Consider the following 19,894-nt stretch of genomic DNA (forward strand, 5'->3'; position numbering starts at 1 on the left):
ACTTACTGATCTATAAAGGGTCAGGCCCTACCCTAAATGACAGCCTAAGACAAACATTCTATGCCCCCATAGAATTCACAAGTTAATATGAAAACAGACATTAAACAAATGTATTTATGTGTTACCAGTAACGAAGTAGATGAAATGAGCTGTGGAAAAGAACAAAAGCATAGAGGAATGGGGAGTTATTTTAGAGAGGGAGGTCAGCAAAAGCTCCCAGAGAAGGCACCATTTAAACTGAGACCCAAAGGATAAGACGGAGCAGGCCAGGCATGGAGAGGAGCATTCCAAACAGTGGAAACAGCAAGTGCAAATGCCCTGAGTCAGGCAGGGCTGCAAGAACTAACAGAAAGCCAGTGACACCAGGGAGAATGAGCAAGGGAAAAGGAGGCAATAGATGAGGTAGGAAAGCTAGGCAGGAGCCGTTACCGAGAGCCTTTCAAAGCCAAGGTAAGAAGTTTACATTTTATGCCAAGTACACGTAAAGGCTTTAACACCGAGAAGTGACATGACCCATTAACATTCTTAGTACAGCACCATCACTGCGCTCTGTAGAAAATAAATTAGATTTCTCGTGGGGATTCTTAGCTGTTTTGGGCACCATGAGACCTTCCATCAGTCTCCTGAAGCCTACAAATCCCTCCTCAGAATAATATTTATAGATGCATAAAATAGAATACATATAGTTACAAAGGAAACCAATTATATTGAAATTTATTTCTATCAGGGACTCTTGGAGGCAAAGAACCTGCTAGTGAACATAAGTGAAAGTAGAGTTAGAAGGCAATGGCGGTGGATGTGGACAGGAATGGATGACTCCAAGAAAAAATTAGCATTTTTGGATTCTTTGCTTATTATGTAGGTCCAAATTTTTGAGCATGGATAAAAATATGTGTCTGTTTTCTTTTTAATCAAACTCCTCTACATTTGTGTATTTTAAAGGACATTTTCTCTCATATAGAACCAAAAAGTTTATATTGGAGAATTTTTCTAATAGAAGTTGTCCTATAGGCAATCCTTCACTCTGTGAGCATTGATTGATTATAATGATAAGCACTGATGACAAGAGCTAGCATTTATTGAGCACTTACTATGTTCCAGGTACTAAGCAAAGTGCTTTGTAGTGCAATGTCTGGTTTAATTCTCATAACAACCCTTTGAGGTAGAGGCTTTATTGTTATCTCCTCTTTTACAAATGAGAAAATTAAAGCTAAGAGGTATTAAGTAATTTGCCCAATACCACACAGCTGGTAATTGTCAGTACTGGGAATGGAGGCCTGGACTAAATCCAGAGTGAGGGATTACTGAGCATCTACTAAGTGCTCAGTATTGGGTTGGCAATAATTGGAACCCCAAAAATGTATAAGCCGGGGCCAAGATCTTAAGGCACCAATAAAACAGTTTATAAGTATAACAAACACACATATGTATGTATCATTAGTGGAATATGGGAGACCATAAAAATATGTACTTACTTTAGTATCACTAGCACTAAATATTCAGCAAAAGGAGAGCTCTGAATTTGTGGGGAATGTTTTAGGGCAAGTATAAGACTTGAACTGTTTCTTTAAAAAATTCGGTACGCTTTAGATAAGCTTAAAGGCGGAGGAAGTAATTTTGGTAACGAAAGCAATGAATCATGTGAAGTATTAGGGTATAGTCAAAAGATAAACTTAATGGCAGAACGTCTAGATTTTTAACCTCCTAGAAGTGACATTTTAGAAAGTTACTTAACTCCCTTGATACTCAATATTCTCATTGGCAAAATGTGTTTAATAACCTCTGCTTGTGAAAGTATATGAGTGTATGTGGCAAACTGAAAAGCAACTTCCCTTAGCAGTTTTCTACATATAGTAAACATTTCATTTTGCCAAAAGGCAGGGACCTCATATAATGTTGTTTTTGTTTCTCTTTTCCGACCTAGCCCCAGTGAAGAATGCTGTGATACATTATATGATTCTTTGCTGCGTTTCATTTGGAACTTATTTCTACACATCTAGGAAACGCTAAAGGCAAACCTAACCCGAAGCACCTCCTTCCTCCCAGTCACCCTCTTCTTGGAATCCAGTTCCATCAGACCAGCTTCTGAGTGATGAGGATAATGGGTAATAATGGCTTAATGTGTTATTCCTTCCATAAAGCATTTACGTTTAATAATAGTCCCCAATGTCCTATAGCTAAAAATTGGAAAATAAAATAATTTCAGATCTTATAGAAATAATGAGAAGGAAAGCTGAAATTCTGGGACAGAAGGGCCACTGGGTCTTTTTAAGTCACACTGCTCAGGAGTTGCAGCCTTTCTGAGGAAGCTACATTAACCAGTAGTACAATAACCAATATTAAAATCAGAAAGAAATATCAGTTAAGAGCCTTAGGATGTTGCTGTCAAATAACCAGTTCAGAAATGAGCATTTCAAGACTAAAAAGGAAGGCTTTGATCTTTTAAGATTTCTTAATAAAGAGACCTAATATTAAAATGGCAAAATAGCAACAGTTATGAAATCTGAATGGTGGGTGCATGGATTCTGCTAAATTGGTTTATGTATGTTTCTGTATGTTTTAAGCATTTCTTAACCTGAAAGTAACAAATCATAAAAAGCAAAAATAAAGAAGTTCTTATTACAATGGACACAGAAATATGTTCAACAGCTAATTCCAATTTTAATGTTTCTCTTGTTTTGTACTACACTACTAATCCTCTGGCAATTGAGTATGACAGGCTGGATAAAACACACCTGGATGCAACAAAACACTTTATCCCAAATTCTTATGAATTTAACACTAGGTCAAGATAAGGCTTTGCAGACTTTTCCTAAAACCAAAAATTATAACAGAGTATCACTAATTAGTGGTTTTTTAAAATCTAATAATATAGCCAACAAAATTATGCTGATACGATTTGCCAAAACTTGAAATAAATAATGTAAAGTACACAAATAATATCATGTAAACCAGATAGTTTAAGAAATGTAATAATGCTAATTTATATCTATGCTATAATTTACAGTTTTCAGAGAACTTACAGCTATATTATTTTACTTAACTGTAGAAACTATAACTTGTATATTCTGTAGGGAAATGATACAAGTGTTAATTCAGCACAAGTCTTGACATGCCAGCTGATAACGCTAGCCTTTGGCATATTTTCAGTTAAAGAAGGCATTCTTAAGAGTCTTAACTTGTTGAAATTGCTTAATATGCTAACTGTATAAATGATGGTTGAATATATGAGTGTGAAATATAATTTATTTATATTTTTATACAAAGTTTGACAGTTTAATAGTCAACAGTTCTATGCTTCCACATTCGAACATGTAAACTTGAATCTGAAAACAAATGATTAAAGAACAAGAGGCAGTAAAGGCTAAACAAGAATGTCATCTGATTACTGTACAGATGAAAACTGGATGCAAAAGTGCTATATGTAAAATATACTTAAATGATACGAGGATAATTTCCAAACAACTTTTCAAAAAGGCGCAAATATTTTTTTAAAAACAAACACAGCCCAACAGCCTGGACTTTTGTGATACAGACCTCTACCACCACCCCCAAATCTGACAATCCCCGCAGGCAACCAACTGCTGTAACTGTGGAATGTGCTCTTTGAACTGTACAAAAGCCTTCAGCCTTTCCTGCATTCTGCAAACAAAAACTGCCAAGTGCAATTATTTCTCTGATTTAACATAATACAAGTGTTACTTCTCCCCCCTCAACTTCCCTAGTGCCAGCAATGGCCTATAATGTCTACATTTATAAATGCACAGAAAAACAATCATTTTTCGTAATCAAAATTAAATTTGTTTTAGAAGTATAACAGTTCAACTGAACATAATATAAATTCAACAGGCACCATATTCCCTTTTGTGTATATGTTTTAAGAATTCTATTTCTATAGATGGATTCAAGGATTGAATGGGATTAGTCCTTTTAATTATATGACTAGGATCTTCAGTTTGAAATCTTTCTTACCAAAAAAAAAAAAAAAAAAAGACAAACACAATAGTTGTTTATATTCAATTCATTTACCAAAAAAACTCATTAGAGCTAATAAGAATATGTCCTTCCAAATGTGAATATCTCTTGATGTTCAAAAGAAAATGAAAAGTAAAAGGCAAAATAAATCCTAAGATAGTGTTGCACAGATATTTAAACTTACCTACTAGTTAAATGTTAGAATAGAGAATTCTTCTAGCCTAGATCCAACACAAACTGCTTTTCTTCACTGAGTATGTCCATGACATTATGCATACCTGAGTGTTTTTCTTTTTAAAAAGATAATATTAAACCCAGTACAGAAGAGTTAGTTCCATTTTTCATGTCCATTAATGCTTCCAACTATTGGTATGAATAAACTAATTATCAGCTGCATTACTCTACTGGAAAATATTTGAAGTTTTATAAAAATAAGTTATGAACAGATAAGAAACCATCATTTATTTAACACAAAAAAAATAATTATCAAGTAGAACCAACCATTATAGGAGATGCTAAGAAAAGATAAGGCATGTTTTTGTTCAAAAGAAGCTAACAATCAAGTTGAGGGAGCAAGACACATGCATAAAGCAATGAAAGTTTAAGAAAAAATAAACATGATATATATTTGCCACTATTAATTTAAAGGAATTTGTTCATTTCATGGCCTATTTAAATGAAGTTCAACCTCATTCCTTTTTTGAGAACCAGAGGCATCTCAGGTTGTTACAAACAAGGCTGAAGTAAACTGGCTTAGAAGTTGAACCATCCTACAGATAAGGATTTCTTTTCTCTTTCTATCAAACGTTTTATTTTCTATGTCAGTCAAATCACTTCTCACTGATGCCATAAAAGCTTTTTTAGCTAATTAGTTCATACAGTATTTTATCTTTTTATTGATGCCTATATTTAATAAGTACTTATTAAATACTGACTGTGTCTAGCAAAGGATAGTTAAAGACTGATGCTTCGAAGTCAGACATGTGAAGGTTCAAATTCTGGCTCTGTCACTTAGTAACTGGAGAAGCTACTTAACTTTTCCAAGCCTCAGGTTCATCATCTGCAAAATATACACAAGTGACATAAAGGAAGCTGTCATCGACAACTCTGACAGCTCATAGCCTCCCAGAGAATCTGTGCTTGAACTGGGTATTGAAGGACAGTAGGGGGTTCATCTACCACAAAAGCAGTGGAGGACTTTCCATACAAAGAGAACAGAACATGCAAAGAGGCATGGAGTGCAAGATATCTTTGGAGAATCACTGTATGAAGTTCTGAAATATTTTAGGTTGCAGAAGGTTAGGCTAGAGAGGGCTTATATGCACGTTATACTTCGATGCTTAGATTGTATATATGTCAATTTACTAGGGTAAAGTCTATGACAAAAGAAAATAGAATTACTAAGTTTGAAATCTTAGGATCATCCTGATCTTTTGCCCCATGCATCCATTATCAAGTCCTAGAGCAGGAACAACAGGCACAAAAGCCACAAGGCACAAAAGAACTTGAAGCCATCAATTAATGAAATTAGGCCAGAGTAAGTGGAGCAAGAAAGAAGAGTCTAAAATGTGCTGAGTAGAGAAAGATGATGCTAGAGCAGCAGGCATGGTCCGATTTTTGCAGGGACTTATAGATCACTCTGAAGAGTTAGTTTGGATTTTACCCTAAGTTCAAGGGAAAACAAATACAAAATTTTAAGAAGAAAATAAAAATCATCCAATCTTTATTTTTAAATGAAAATTGCTCCCTAGTGAGTTAGAAGGGATAAAGGGTACAAAGAATTGAGTAAAACAGGTAGTCACTGCAGTGGTCCAAGTGAACATTTTAAAACAGGGTAGTGTCAGTGGGATGTGGAGAAAGAAACACATTTTGATCAAATCTGGAGGTTGAATTAATGAGAGTATGAGAGTGAACATGAGAGAAGGGAGATGTCCAGGTGGCCCAAAATTGGTGACCCAACATTTCTGACTTAGGCAACTGGGTATATAATGGTGCTTGCCATTCACTAAGACAGAAAACAGCATAAAAGCATATTTTCTATCCTATTTTGATACATGAGACAGGAGCTGGCCATGAGCTCAATTTTAGATGGATTCCTGTGGGACATTCTAGTAGAGATATCAAGAAGACAGTTGTAAATGCAGATCTTGAACTCAGAGGAGAAATACGAGCTAGAGGTACAAAAGTGGGAGCCCCAACACTAAAAGTGGTAGTCAGAGCTTTGGAAGTAAGGGAGCTCATCTAGAATAATGTACATACAGAGTGAGAAGATAAAGCAGGAGGAGAAAGACAGAACACAGGAAAAGACCTACATTTATGAGGCGGGCAAAGAAAAGACTCACAAAGGAGACTTAGGAAGGAGAGTAAGCGGGAGGACACGCCACAAGAACATGAGATGATAAAAGGAGGAAGCAGTCAGCAGCGTTAAAGACTTCACGGAAGGCGAATGATGGAAACTGTCCTAAGATTTAGCAATGACAATAACATTGAGGGACTTCTGGTTAAGCATAGCAGTCTAAACACATGCAATTACATCCACTCCTTTCCAAACTACTAATACAGTGGCAATACAAGAATAAAAAGTTATAAACCCATGAAAAAGATCATAGCCGAAGGGGTGACACCCAACAAGACATGACAACAGATCTCTGTATGCACTGCATGGTCTAACACAGATCCTCAAAGAAAGTTGTTGAAGGAATCAGTCAGTACTTTATTCAATCATTCAATCCTCATCTTGTAGAAAAGGAAGCTGTTCCAGGAGTCAAAAAATGCAGAGGAGAAATTACACATGAGTTACACCCCAGGAAAAATTCTCAAAGCTGATGAAAATGTCCCTGGCTCCCTCTGAGTGAACTTAAACTAGATATATTTACATTTGTAGATTTTTTAAGGTAGATAAGAACCTACTGTAATACAGCATAGTTTTTTTGTTTGCTCTTTTTTTTTTTTAACTCAAAGGTTGTGCTTGAAGAAAATAATCTTATTAATTAAGCCAAATATAGTTCCTCTGAGTTAAAAAAAAAAAAAAAAGAGCAAACAAAACAACTAAGCTGTATTACAGTAGGGTCATTGTCATCAGTTTTGAGAATTTTTTCTGGTGTGTAACTCCTGTTACACATCACGATGTTAACTGCTCAGCCATTATAATTCATATTCATTTCATTTCAACATGGTATTCCAAAGGATTACACTTCAAGGCAAAAGACTAACATTCACCTTGTATCACAGCATAAAGAGGCAATGTCCTTTTCTGAGAGAGAACATCAAAATCAATTCATTCACCAAATACGTATTAAATGTGGACTGTGTACCAGTACTATTCTGGGCAGTGGGGACACAGGGTTGAATGAGGCATAAAGGAGTTTATACAACACTGTACGGAAAGGATAAGAGTGGGAAATAGGATGGTACCTTATGACACTGATTCTTAAAATCTAGTGGAAAACAAAAATTATTATTTTCAGTATTTGCATATAAACATCATATCCATTAGCATTCATCTCTATAATGAAACTATTGAGAAATTATACCACCTCAAATCATGATCTATATAAATTCAAATATAACTAGATTTAAAATAATAAAAACAAATGCAATCTCAGATCACTTTAACCATAAGAAAACAGGAACACAATAGAAATACTATTTTAAAACTGCACAACAAAGCCAAAATTGTCTTTTGCACAAGCCTTCTAAGAACCAGTTAAGTGTAAAGGATTTTGAAAAATTAAGAAGTTGGCAATAATTGAGGACTCAGTTAAAATTTACCAGTACAAGTTTACTCTGAAAAATCAACCTGAAATTTTGAGTTGATATTTGGTTTGCTAATTCAAAACACACTTGGTGGAGAGATACCCACAAAAAAAGGAGAGAGAGTGACTGAAACAGATTCTGTGTAGCAACATGCATTTCTCATCTGAAGAGAGAAACTAGGGGTTGACTAGATCAAGACTAATTAAGGATCCTGTTTCTGACTTACTTCACTCTGTATGACAGACTCTAGGTCCATCCACCTCACTCCAAATAACTCAATTTCGTTTCTTTTTATGGCTGAGTAATATTCCATTGTATAGATGTACCACATCTTCTTTATCCATTCATCTGTTGATGGACACTTAGGTTGCTTCCATGTCCTGGCTATTGTAAATAGTGCTGCAATGAACATTGTGGTACATGACTCTTTTCGAATTATGGTTTTCTCAGGGTATATGCCCAGTAGTGGGATTGCTGGTAGAGGGGTGGGATAGGGAGGGAGACGTAAGAGGGAAGAAATATGGGGATATACATATATGTATAGCTGATTCACTCTGTTATAAAGCAGACACTAACACACCATTGTAAAGCAATTATACTCCAAAAAAGAGGTTAAAAAAAAAACCCCAAAAAACAAAAAAACTTCCTGGGGGTGGGGGGAAAAGTATCCTGGCAGGGGGGAAGGGCAATGAGAGAAATGGAAATTATTTTTTAAAGTAATGGTAACAAACTAATTACATTCCTTCTTTGAGACAAATGCTGACCCACCTCACTGATAGGGTCAAACCTAAGAACTGAGATTAAAAGTTTTGCTTTGGTCGTCCTACCAACACTAACTATTCTTACGTCGAACAGAAAAGATACATATCTTAGTATTACTGACTAAAAACTATAAAATAAAAGTACATGTCATTTTCATAAAACTCAGTGGGAGCTGGCAAAGCAAATGTTGGCTCCACTTCACCATTTTGCTTAGGATCAAATCTCCAATAAGAACGCACGAAGGTATAAATCTATTAATCAAATCATATAAACTTTCCAAACTATCTCAGTATATAATGTCCCTGGGTGATCAAAAATCAAGATCAAATATATGCAATGACTCTGTTATGCAGGGAAAAACAGACTTTAGTAAAGAAAGAAATTTCAAAGATTGGAAGAAGCTACCTTAAATGGATCGTGGGAGAATTCACATAAATTGTAAGGACTCTAGAATAAGCATTGTACAGCAATATAATGATGAGTAATCCAACAGTGAAAACAATAATAATGGAAGCTTTGCATAATCTATATGCCAGGAGCTGTGCAGGATGTTTCATCTCTCCCCACTAAATTTTCCCCAAATCATCTGGTATTAAGCTTTATATAATGCCCTTTAAAAAGCAACATTTACACTCTGCACTTGATGAGTATGATTTATAATAAAACAAAAATTACCACTTTGTGATATAACCCCATTAGAGAGACATTTAGCAATATATTATAAAAATAAAGATGCAGTATTCTAAAACTCAGACATTGTACTGCAAGTTATAACTTTAGAAAAACTCTCAAACATGCACACAAAACGATATATACAGATATGCTCACTGTATTAGTGTGTGGAATAGTAAAAAATGGAAAACAGCCAAATTGTTCATTTACTGAGGAAGGAATTTTAAAATAACTATGCTTTATTCAAACCATGGAATGTTATAGAGCAATTAAAACCTAATTATTACCCACAACAATGGCAAAAATGAAAAAAGACAATCTCAGTTTTGGAAAGATGTGGAGCAACTTGAACTCACATGCATTGATGGTGGGACGGTAAATTGGGATAACCACTTTAGAAGACTGCTTGGCAGTGTCTACTAATGTTGACACTGACACTAATTACAGATAAGCTAGGATACAGACACTAAGTTGATACAATGATGTAGATATCTTATCATACAAAATTTCTCCTCCTAGCTATACAGATATGCATAATATGTAACGGATATGTACAAGAATCTTCAGAGTAGTATTATGCCTAATAGTCAAAACAAGAGAACAACACAAATGTCCCAAAACCGAATGGAAATAAACAGTGGTATATTCATGTAATGGAATACTAGCTAGCACTCACGATAGACATTTAACTACACACAATAACATGGAGGAAGCATGTAAACCTAATAGTAAGAAACAGAAGCCAGATACACACAAAAGACTATATACTAAATGATTCCATTTAAATAAAGTTCAAAAACACAAAACTAATCTATGTTGTTAGAGGTCAGAATATGGTTTCCCAAGTGGGGGTGGGGAGAGATAGTAACTAAAAGGTGGAAAAAGGGTGGGAAGGCTTCTGAAGCACTGGTAGCGTGCTACTTCTTGAGCTGGGTACTGATTACACACAGATGTGTTCATTCTGTGAAAATTCATCAAGAGGTACAAATAAAATTTTAGCAGTTTTCAGTATACAACTGCAAAACTCATAAATGCACAATATATACTTAATAAAAGCTTACTTTAAAAAAAAACCTAAGAAATCAGACCTGTGTGTAACACCATGGATAAATCCCCTAAACGTAATTTTTGAAAGCAAAAATTTTTCAGAAGGGCAGATTTAATATGATGCCACTCACATAAATTTTAAAATCACACAAAAAGTGTAAGAATACAGATAAAAACCAACTTCAGTATAGTAAATATCTCTAGAGAGAGAAAAAGGAACAGGACGAGAGCACACAGCTTTTGCTATATTCGTGGTATTGTATTTCTTAAAAAGAGAGAGATCTGAATATAACAAAATATTCACGTATGTCAAATTTGAATATGTGAGTGCCTATTGTGTTATCTTCTGTATATCTACAATATTTTTAAATAAAAATCTTAAAGAAAGCTATCACTTTGGATTCTAGAGTGAAGAGAATCTTTAAAATAATTTTCAGTGAAAAACATTCTTAACCATTTTCCCAGATCAGCTGATTAACAAATGCTTTTATATATAGCTTAAGTATCTGAGATGGCTGATGGTGTTTATTTTAGGTAAAATATTTACTAAAATACACTCTATATATAGAAAAACAGTACACTCTTATTTGCAAAAAGATAATTTGGGCCTTTTAAGCTGTACAATAATAAAATCATTCAACATTTGAGAGAGTTCAGCAGAAATGGTCTTTAGGAGAAAATATACCTTCAAACTAATTCTTTAAAACCCAAGGCAACTTTGTTGCTCCTTTATGCATTCCACTGGGCTATAATCAAAATGAAGTATTTAAGTAATAATGGTTGCATGGGTAGAATCGTCAACTCCACAAAACTAGGTCATTAATATAACCAATAAAGAGAGTTATTCATCCCAGGAATACTCAGTCCCTTTTCCCAGATATCACTTTGCATCATTAACTTGGAAGTGGACTCAGTGTTAGCTAACTGGTCCTTCAAATGGATTTGGAGGTTACCATCCACCTTGTGTTTAATAAGAAGTTTTGTCTTTACTGTCTTGTCTTAAAATTGAAGAGGTATAGGGAATAAATAGAGACATATAAATGGGTAGAGAAAAAGAAACACAGAGATAAATACACATACATGTATATATAAACACATACATATATGCAAACATACACACACTTACTTATGTGTACACACGTTTCTACATACATAGGAAGGGCAAGAGAGACTACTACCATTAAGTGCCTACTCTGTGCTGGGTATTTTTAAGTTTGATCTTTTAATCTTCACAAAACCCTATAAGAAAGTTATTATTATTTTTTGCACATGCAAAACTTACCCAAGATCAATATAAAAAAAAATACGTGGCAGAGCAAACCCAGGTCTGTCAAATGCAAAAATGAGCCTCTTTCCTCCACAGTATGCTTAAAATAAGTTTTAGGTCGATTGTAAGTATTGCTTTGTATCACTTTAATGTAGAAAAAAATTCATTTTGGCACTATGAAGAAACATAGCTGGTTTTTAAAACAAAATCTGATTTTATTCCCAAAATTTCAATATGGCAAAGGAAAAGTTGCTACAAAGATAATTCTTAGTTGAATATGTTCAAAATGTAATTCCCTGGTAATCTGGGTTTTGGCCAAGACAAATCAAAATCACAGATATTTTACAAATGCCAAGTTTTCAGAGAAACAAAAAAAATGCAATAGCAACAGATGCATTCTCCATAGACATTTGTGTTGAGCCTAGCTATATCCAGAGTCTGTAGAAAAGGGGGATTTTTAAATTTCATTTTTATGAATAATAAATTCCTGATTTCTATTCATGTCAACCAGTTAAATAAGATCATATTCACTCCTTGGAAAATTAGACAGTAGAATATACTGAGAAAGAAAAAAGGAAATAAGGAGGAAAAAGAGGATGGGAAGGAGGAAAAAGAGGATGGGAGGGAGAAAAAAGAAAAGCAAGAAAAATTTTAAAGAGACTAGAAAGAAAACTATATCTGGTACTTCTTAAACTAAAACTATATTTGAAAATTTCTATTCAAAGAAAGAATACAAAGTGCATTTGTTTTTCATTTCTTTTACAATATACTAATATTAACATTAACAAATTAAAGTCCCACTTGTGTAAAAGCAAGTGTGTCTGAGGATGATGGACCATTGCATAAAATGTATTAAAATTTAAGGAAAGAAGCTACAAACAACTCAGTAAAGATCAGTAGTTCATTACTATAGAATGGGTTTTGGTTATACTGTAAAAAATATCCATTTTTAAATTCAAAATTGGAATATCTATCTTAAGACAAGTTTATACTACATAAATAAATGGTCATTAAAAGTTACTAAATATATGCAAGCATAGAGGTTCCCCTCTATGGATATTAGCACTTTCTCCAGGTAAAACACACTACTTTATAATATCACAAAATATTGATTTTAAGACCCTATCTTTTTAAAAAAATTTGAATATTCAGAGTAGACAGATCAAATATGAAATTATCTCACCTTTTCTCGGAACTCTACTTAACAGAATCACTGAGATTGCTTTTTTAATTCTTTTTTTCAGTTATATTAGACATGCAGAAACATATCTAAAATAAAGCCTTAATTTTTTAGAGCAGTTTTACTTTTACAGGAAAATTGAACAGGAAGTACAGAGTTCCCATATATATCTTCTTCTCCATTCCCAATAGACATAAAGTTTCTACTGTTATTAACATTTTGATTACTGTGGTACATTTGCTACAACTGATGAACCATATTAAAACATAGTTATGAATTAAAGTCTAGAGTTCACATTAAGGTTTATTGTTTGTGTTGTATAGCTCTACAGTTGTACAGCTGGCAAATACATAATGCTATGTATCCATCATTAAAGTACCATACAGAATAGTTTCACCACCCTGAAGATCCCCTGTGCTCTGCCTATTCGTCCTTCCCTCTCCTCAACCCCTGGCAACCACTGAGCTTTTTACTGCCTCCATAGTTTTGCCTTTTCCAGAATGGCATATAGTTGGAATCACAGGATGTAGCCTTTTCAAATGACTTCATTCACTCAGTGATATTCATTTAAGGTTCCTCCATGTCTTTTTGTGACTTAATAGGTCATTTCTTTTCATAAACTGAATAACAGTCAATTGTATAACTGTATCAGTTTGTTTACCCATTTATCTATTGAAGGGCATCCTGGTTGCTTCCAAGTCTTGGCAATTATGCATAAAGCTTATATAAACATTCTTGTGCAAATTTTCCATAGACATAAGTTTTCAACTCATCTGGGTAACTACCCAGGAATGCAATTACTGGGTTGTATAGTAGTGAATATTGTATGCATGTTTAGCTTCATAATAAACTGCCAAACTATTTTCCAAAGAAGCTATATCCATTCCACCACCAGTGAATCACTGTCCTTGCTGCTTGCTCCACATCCTTGGCAGCATTTGGTGTTGTCAGTGTTTTGAATTTTAGCCATTCTAATAGGTGTGTAGTGGTATCTTGTTTTAATTTGCAACTCCCTTATGAAATAAATACCAAGCATCTTTTCATAAGCTTATTTGCCATCTGTATATCTTCTTTGGTGAGATCCATTTCTTATAGTTGAGTTCTTTGTATATTTTGGATACAACTCCTTTATCAGATACGTATTTTACAAATATTTTCTTCCAGTCTGCGACTTATCTTTTCATTTTCTTAACAGTGTCTTTCTCAGAATAGAAGTTTTTCATTTTAATAAAGTGCAACTTATCCAACTTATCATTTTTTTCTTTCATGGATTGTGCTTTTGGTGTTTTATCTAAAAAATCATCTTCTAGATTTTCTCCTATGTTACCTTCCAGCTGTTTTATAGTTTTACATTTTACACTTAGCTTTATGATTCATTTTTAATTCATTTTTGTAAAAGGTATACATTTTGTGTCTAAATTTCTTTTTTGCATGTGGATGTCCAGTTAGTTGTTCCAGTGCCACTTTTTGAAGTCACTGTCATTGTTCAACTGAACTGCCTTCACTCCTTTGTCAAAGATCAGTTGACTATCTTGGGTGGGTCTATTTCTAGATTCTCTATTCTGTTACAAAGATCTGTCTATTATTTCATCAATATCATACTGTCTTGATTACTGTAACTTTAAACAATGTCTTGAAGTCAGGTAGTGTCAGTCTTCTGACATTGTTCTTCTTCATCTATATTGTGTTGTCTATTCTGCGTCTTTTGCCTTTCCATATAAACTTAAGAATCAGTTTGTCAATATTCACAAAATAACTTACAGGGATTTGATCGGGATTTTGTTGAATCTATAATCTTCAAGTTAAGAAGACCTGACATCATAAACATATTGAGTATGCCTAGCCAAGAACATGGACTATCTCTCCATTCATTTAGATCTTTGATTTTCTTTCATCAGAATTTTGTAGTTTTCCTAATATTGTTGTTGTACATATTTTGTTAAACTTACTCCTGTGTCTTTTTTTGATGCTAATACAATGGTATTGTATTTTTAATTTCAAAATTCCAGTTGTTCATTGTTCACATATAGGAAAGCAACTGACTTCTGTATATTAATCTTGTTTTCTGCTACCCTGCTATAATTGTTTATTAATTCCAGGAGCTTTCCTTGGTTGATTCTTTTGGATTTTCTACATAGACAATCATGTCATCTGCAAATAGACAACTGCATTTCTTGCTTCCCAATCTGTATGCCTTTTATTTCCCTTTCTTATCTTACTACCTTGGCTAGGATTTCCAGTATGATATTGAATAGGATTGTTAAGAGGAGACATTCTACTTTGCTCCTGATCTTAGTAGAGAAGCACGTAATTTCTCATTGATGGTTTTTCATAAAGCAAATATCCATGCAACCACCAGCCTACTGAATAAACAAAATGTTGCTGATACACCAGAAGCTCCTGGAACCTCCACCCCAATTTCTACCACCTATATACAACTTAACCATTATCTTTAGTTTTGTTGTAATCACTTCTTGCATCCCTAAACACTAAAGTCTAGTTTTGAAACTTCATATAAAATAAATCATACAATATTATTCTTTTGGGTCTAGGTGTTTTTTATCAACATTATGCTTAGGAGATTTGACCATGTTATTGTTGCTATACTTTATCCAATTTCATTGCTGTAGAGCAGAAGATGAGAAAATTTTTTCTGTGAATGACAATATTTTCCAATTTGTCATCAAACTCAAACCAGTAAATGAGAGTTCAGTACTGACCTATCAAATTTAAATAACTCTTTAAAGTTTCATCACACTTTTCAATAATAAAAATTAAAGTTTTAAGTGAAAAGCAATTGTTTCATGTCATGAAAGTAATACTAATGTCTGTAGTCTTTCTCCAAGTTGTCTATTCTAGTTCAATGATGAAAAAATTTTGAACTGAACTTCTAAAACCGAAAAAGTTTCTTTTTCATGCATAGTTTCTGCTAAATTCAAGATTCCTAACTCACAATTATAGATTGTCAGGAATGGCCACAGTGTTTCCTGGCTCTATCAGATGTTCCAACCAACAAGATTTAAACATTAACCTAGTAATTTTGAAGAATTCTCACTGTAGACTACTTTGACAGCTTTGTCAGATACTATGTGATTAAGAATATCACATTCAAAACCTGTAAAGGCTCATATTTCAGTTTTGGAGATAAGTGGGAGAATGTATGATTTGGTTTTATTCAACTCTAATACGTATTCATTTTCTATTGCATAATTTGGACCTTTTAAAACCAAAACAATACTCTATCACTGAGTTATTTCACTGATGAATGAAAAGTGTTACCAATTATTAAGCAAAAGTCAAATTTCTGGCAGTTAAGCCATTACATCACATATCAAGAGCCTTATCGCAAGGATGATGCACGAGGTAACTTTCCAGATAAAGGTAGTGATGATAAGAAATTTCTTCCCAAATAATTTTCCTAAAACAAGCATTGCCTTTAGTCATCATTCTTTCTACCAATTTCTGAACAGCAACTGAATTCTATGTTTCTATAAAATCATTAACAGACATCTTTTAAATTCTTCCTGACAAAATAGGAAATCAGTCTTTCCAATACACTGAGCTGACAGAATTTATATATATTTTATAGTAGATTATGGATACAAATTCAGTCTAATTCATTTTCACCATGCAAAGTGAAAAAAGGACTTAACGTCTCTCTTACTGGAAGGTGTATTTAAATAGATATGTTAAGATAGTCTTATTCTCAGATATGAAGAAATATAAAAGAAAAAGAGAGAATCAAAGTTTAGCGCATAAAGAGATTATGACGGCACAATTGCACATATTAAATCAAAGGAAGTTACCTTCTTTTCATCAGAATACTCTCAAAATTCTTAACAGTTCTCTGCCAGAAGGTAAAATTAAAACTAATCCATTTTGCATTGAATGTTATTATTGTACGGCATCACCCTATGTTATTAGTTAGAAAATGTTAACACAAATAGAAATTTAAGTTACCAACCAAAACACCCGCACATTTTATAGAGAAAAAAATTCAAAGAATATTGTCATCGCATAGTTTTCTATCACTAACACCTGAATAGCCACAAAAACTGAGAGATGGAAAATATAGAGTGCAGATGACTTACATATGGAGGGTTAGACTTTAATTCTCTCTCCCAGGATTGAGGAGTTTTATTCTTTGTGCTTACAATGCTCCTTTCTCCAGGGTATTCTTCTACTTCCAGAATAGGTCAGGACAAAGCTTCAACAGACTTCTATTATTTGTTTGATCTAGGGGGAAATTATACTTTTAATCAATTATTATAAAATGCATCAAACTTTTTTCTCACTGTGCTGGGGGGTGGCGGTTTCTCATTATTTTCTCTTGGATCTGAGGTGAACAGAGAAAATAGGAATTGCCATTGTTGCATATTACAATAAATAAATCAAGTAGTTTAAATTAACACCACTAAAAGAAACCCACATCTATCTTCTTTTTCATTTTTATGGCTAAGCAGCACAGCAAGAGAAAATTAATATTCAAAATCCAAATGACTACAAAAGCCTACTCAAATGTATTTTTAAAAGACTTTAACATAATTTTGCAAATCCATGAGTTTGAATGGACTGGCAGAGATGATTAGGTATCAAATATTTTTACTCATTCATTTTAATGTCTTAGGGCTAAAGAATTACAGGACGATTAGAAAAGTGTAAAGGGAAATCCATTTTAAAAAATTTTAATGGAATAATAAAAAAGATGATTTCAAGAGCATGAGACAGACCAGAAACAGATAGCAAAGGGTCTGCAAAGGGCAGGGCAAGAAATCTAGAGTAAGAATTTTGAAGATGGTACAAAGGTTGGGAACTGCTATTCAAACAGAGCATGTTGGTCAAATTAAAGCATATAACATGAGTACATTTTTAATATGGTTTGATGGTAATTCTCTAAGAAATCTATACAATGTAAAAATGCAATACATCTTACCTTCACAAGAACAGAGAAACATAATATATGATTATGTGATCTTTGGTGGTATGAACATTCATAATTTTAAGAGAGTTAATTGTATTCTACAAACTTCATCAAATTGCAGTTTTCTAATAACGGATATTTTCTGCCTCATTAAAATGAAATATTAAGATAAATGTCTTCAACTTGTGCCATACCCTGGATCACACTCTCTTGCCTTATCTTTAAGTCATTCATATTGCTTTCCATTAAATAATAAATTAGAATGTAGGGGGAACATTTAGAGAAATTTGGAAATAAAATACAGATGGGGGAAATGTGTCTGCTAGCACTTTAAAGCCAGTTTTCATTCAGAAATTTAAGACTATTACACTTGTGATTACTATTCCCAAAAAAAAAAACAAAAAACTATAGTGGCAATATAATAAACAAATGAAGCCAATTAATAGCTGTATCGGAATAGCTAAATACAAAAACCAAAATGTATGTGGGCAGAAGAATGTCTCTTTAAGCCATCTATCTGGTCACAAACTGATACTTATGTGAGCCCCTTCTGATTTTAATCAGAGTCAGGGGTACTTGTAAGCATTTACCTGGAACACCTCAAAATTATTTCAAAGTGAAACAAACAGAAATTTGACTATCAAAAATTAAAGCTATTGAAGGAGAAAACTCACTCAAGACTAGATTTTAGGATTACCGAAAACTGGTATATTTTCTTTTAGAAAGATCCAACTAATCTTGGCCTAACTTAATAGTCTTACTACTAAAACTTATCAACATGCATTCTATATGAATATTTCCATATGGCTTTTCAAACATAGGTAGTTCTACCTTAGTTTCGAGAACACAGAAATGATTTTGCTATATTTTGGATCAGTGCAGATCAATGCACATTCCTTTAGGGAAGCCTTTTGAACTGACAAAGGGTGAATGATTGACATCAGTAATAAATACTTTTTGTTGTCCTGGACTGACATGTCATTTATAGCAATACCTATGCTAATTAATGCCATACATATCTACCAGATGTGTCAGAGAAATATGCCAGACCCCTCACAGAATATTCCGTTTGAGGGCGGCTAAAATTACATTATAGATATGGAAATGCATCCCTTTGTGATAAAGAACTGATCGCTCTCTCTCCCTCCCCCCATGTATCACACACACATATATACATATATATAGAATATACTTTTCTGTGATAGAGAAAAACCCACTTATATGTACAATTAGCTATACCTTGTCTATTCCATTGGTAAAACTTTTTACAAAAAGCAAACTCTACCTTGCCATGTTCAAATACACTATAATCTTAAGCTTAAAAAATACAGAACATAATGTACTAAAATACTAGTCAGGGTCTTCAGAAACTACACTATCATCATGACACTTTACATTGAAATATGTTCCCAGATTCTCTCAACTCCACTGGTAGACTGTTAACAATGGGAACTACGCGTTAATCATCTTCATCTCCCTATTCCCTAGGACACAGTTTGGTATATAGTGGGTACCAGCTTTTTTTAAAAAAAATTAGAGTTAAGGTCAGTAAAGACATCAAAATTATGTATCACATTTTTGTCAGTGAATTCAGTATATACAAAGAAATAATTGTTAGTGTTGGCAACTGAAACCCTTACTCATTAAATCAAATAAACTGGTAAAGAACTCATCTCAGTGTCTGGTACAGAGCTAGCACTCAAAAAACTGTGATCTATATAATCAAGTTGAACATTCATCCTGCATTGCCTGGGATAGATGGGGTTCGTACTTACTGCGCTACCACTTTTCTTCTCAAAAGTGTCCCAGTTTAGATGGCAACTTTATTCCTCCAAAGTATAATTAATTTATTATAATTCATTTATATGATTATTTCTTTATATCAACAAGTTATTCTTTTTCTTGTTTTCTATGATGCTGTTACATGACAAAACTATTTTATTGGGATTGGGATGAACAACATTCCATTCTTTTAACATCAGTACATTCACAGAGAAGGTCAAGGGTTTATTAAATCCTCACATCCTTGAAGCTAAACATTTCATCATCAACAAAGGAATTATCTCCTAGCTGACCAATCCAAATGTGACTTCTTAATTCTTGGTTTGCTTAACTTTCTTAATTCATTTAGCTTATTTTTCATTCTTTCCTTCATAAAACTCTACCTTTGGCCTACATGACACCCCTCTTTCTTGATTCCCCTCCTACCTCTGAGACCTCCTTTTTTCAGTGTCCGCTAGTTCCTATTCATACATGTATTTCCTCAATGTCAGTTTTCTCAAGACTTCATTCTAGTTCTCTTCTTTTCCTAATC

General features: G+C 33.6%; 1 protein-coding gene across 9 annotated transcripts in view; it reads right to left on the minus strand.

Moving 5' to 3' along the window:
• The window catches only part of FOXP2 (forkhead box P2), a 531,282-nt gene that overhangs the window by 442,823 nt on the left and 68,565 nt on the right, over positions 1 to 19,894 (minus strand). For 6 of the 9 annotated variants that reach the window (XM_059933564.1, XM_059933573.1, XM_059933572.1 and 3 more), the window contains exon 2: positions 16,751 to 16,895. The exons of the other annotated variants lie outside the window; for them this stretch is intronic. The gene's annotated coding sequence lies outside the window, so the exon portion shown is untranslated. The remainder of the gene's footprint in view (positions 1 to 16,750; positions 16,896 to 19,894) is intronic. 9 annotated transcript variants of the gene reach the window in all.

The sequence above is a fragment of the Balaenoptera ricei genome, chromosome 9 (genome assembly GCF_028023285.1).
Source record: "Balaenoptera ricei isolate mBalRic1 chromosome 9, mBalRic1.hap2, whole genome shotgun sequence".
Classification (NCBI taxonomy): domain Eukaryota; kingdom Metazoa; phylum Chordata; class Mammalia; order Artiodactyla; family Balaenopteridae; genus Balaenoptera; species Balaenoptera ricei.